At 46.1% G+C, this 2,591-nt stretch overlaps 1 non-coding gene across 1 annotated transcript; it reads right to left on the reverse strand.

Moving 5' to 3' along the window:
• Positions 1–2,075: 2,075 nt before the first annotated feature.
• Positions 2,076–2,147, reverse strand: trnag-ucc. Its single transcript has one exon. It is a non-coding gene; the product is annotated as a tRNA-Gly (tRNA).
• Positions 2,148–2,591: the final 444 nt, after the last annotated feature.

Below are 2,591 nucleotides of genomic sequence, written 5' to 3' on the forward strand. Positions count from 1 at the left end.
CTCATTCTCAGTGAGTCCGTCCAGCTCAACGCACCAAACTCAGATCAAACTGTCAAACTAGGCAGTGCTGATCAGATATGGATCCAGATTCTGTTGTTGACTATTTCTCTCCTCAAATCTGTTCACAAACACATTTTAACTGTTTATCTGGAATACCAGATCCTGTGTGAGCAGGCGAGTCGCCATTGTTTCAATTAGAGCAGCTCAACGTCACCTTCACTGGCTCCAACAAACCACCATGGCGACGACCTTAACGCCAAACTGGAGGCTTCAGAACGAGGCCGATGGGTGATGATAGACTTGGTTAAACCACCATGTTTCTACAGTAGCCCAGAACGGTCAAAACAAACCCTGGCTCTAGATAGGTCCACTCTAGTTTCTCCTCTGCATTAAAAAGGTGAAGCAAGGGAGTTGCAATCTGAGTTTCGCAAACAGCACACTGCTTCCTGTTTCATGGGGACTTTAATCATTGGTTGTAAAGGAAGTCAACCGTCACTAAAAATTAGTAAAAAGTTTTACATTTCACTGCAGCCGGACAGCAAGAGGACAGAGATGAAGAGTAATGCAGATTGTGAGGAGGCTCATTACCATGCATGAGAGACAGAGCAAAATTACAGGTCAGCTGACCTTTGACCCCGGCGTGTGAGACCCTGGAGTCAGACAGAATGCAGAAGCAGCTCAGGCGTGAGGGACGATGGGGGAGAAAGATTATGATTTATTCTTCAACCAGATCCTATCAGATCAAATACTTACAGTGAGTCAGCTAATAAGCCAGTAATGAGACAAACATGCAAAGAGGCTTAAGTTGTTTAGACAAAGAGACAAGGATGCCTGAGCTCTTATTTCATGAGAAGTGACAGAGCCTATTAGGAAATATTGACAGTGGGATCCTCTAAAGTAGCTGCATTTATTTTTAGATGACTGAGGCATTTTTGTTGTCTCGTAAATGATTTCCTCCTGGAGAGCGAGGAGCGGAGGGCCAATCTAAATATGTACTCAGGATGAGAAGGTCGAGTGGGAAAAGCTCTTTCTTCCTCTCTGTTATTTTTCCACTCTGACTGCAATCTACATTTGTCAGAAGGACTTATTGCTTCAGCAGGAGCATCCATCATTACCAAACATCTCCACATGTGCAGCTGTGTTCAGCGATGGGACTGCTCCCAGAGCTGTAATATCTGTCCACTGAAAGGCTTACATAATCTTTTAAGGATTGTTCGCCGTGCCAGAGCTTGAACAACAAATGTCATTTTGATTACAAGTAATTGTGCTCATAGTTAAAGAAACCGTGTTGCTCTGATGTCTGAGAGCTGCAGCCTGTAGAGCAGACAGATGAATCACTAAAAATGAATGCACAGGATTCAGCGGAGTAGAAGTGATTCTGTTGCTGTAGTGGCCTAAAATAACTCACAGCTCTGAAAACCAGCGGATTCAAAGAGTTGGGAAGATTTCTTTTCAGTTCTGTGGTGTTTCTGCACTGCACTACCCAGAGATCACCTGTCGATCAGGGTGAGCAGCACTGGCAGAAGATAATGCCACAAACGTGCACTCTTGTATGGTAGATAAAACATAATAAAGTGCCTGAATAGTGCACCTTTAGTGGAGAAAATTCAGCAAAAGTGCCCTCTTGGATGCCACTATGGTAGATAAAACATGATAAAGTTTCCCTCGCGTGATGCTCTTCCATGGTAAGACATGAATAAGCAAGTTCCCCGTCTGTGCTGTCTTGCTTGCCAGGTGGGGTAAAACCATGATAAAGTCCCCTCTCGGGTGCTGATCCTAACCAGGACTCTCCACGCTGGAGCCCTTTTTAGAAGAAGATATACTTCATTAAGGGGAAATTCTTACTTTACACACAGTCATGCAAATAAAGGACTTAAAGACATGCAAACGTGGAGAGATGGTTGAGTGATGGGCTGCCACGTAGGGGTAGCAGTTAGGGGTTGTGTGCCTTGCTCAAGGGAAACCTCGGCAGTGCACAGGAGATGGAACTGACATCTCTCCAGCTGCCAGACTGGTGATGGGCCAAGTCCCTACAGACTGAGCTACTGCCGCCCCGAGAAGAAAACACTGTTATCTGCAATGGCCGGGAATCGAACCCAGGTCAACTGCTTGGAAGGCAGCTATGCTAACCACTATACCACCATAGTGGTTCTTGTTTATTCAGGTCAGTAGGAGGCACTGTCACAATAAACTGGGGTCTTACAAAAGCAGTCCTGGAAGTGCAGCCTCCAGTATGGTGAATATAGAAAGTTAAACATCAGCCTGTTAGCAGCCTGTTAGCAGCCTGTTAGCAGCCTGTAGCAGTGTGTTAGCATGGCTGTGTATGTCGTCGGCCTCTGGAATCTGAGCAGACAGCTGAGAGGAGGAAAAAGAGTCTGTGACACGAAACAGAGTGAGCTTAGTAAAAAGTTTGTAAACATCTGCACCAGGAACTTATGTGAACCTTTTTTGACTCAAGTGGACAGTGTCAGTCTCAGGTGTTGCCCCCCCCCCGCCGCACCCATCAGGGCTGCTAATGATGCTCCTCTGCTTAAGGATGCAGGTCTGGCGATCACAGCATGCTGACCCCCGCCTCAGATGTGTTGGCATGC

This window comes from Morone saxatilis, unplaced genomic scaffold (genome assembly GCF_004916995.1).
Source record: "Morone saxatilis isolate NCDOM2014 unplaced genomic scaffold, NCSU_SB_2.0 Contig5, whole genome shotgun sequence".
NCBI classification, from domain to species: domain Eukaryota; kingdom Metazoa; phylum Chordata; class Actinopteri; family Moronidae; genus Morone; species Morone saxatilis.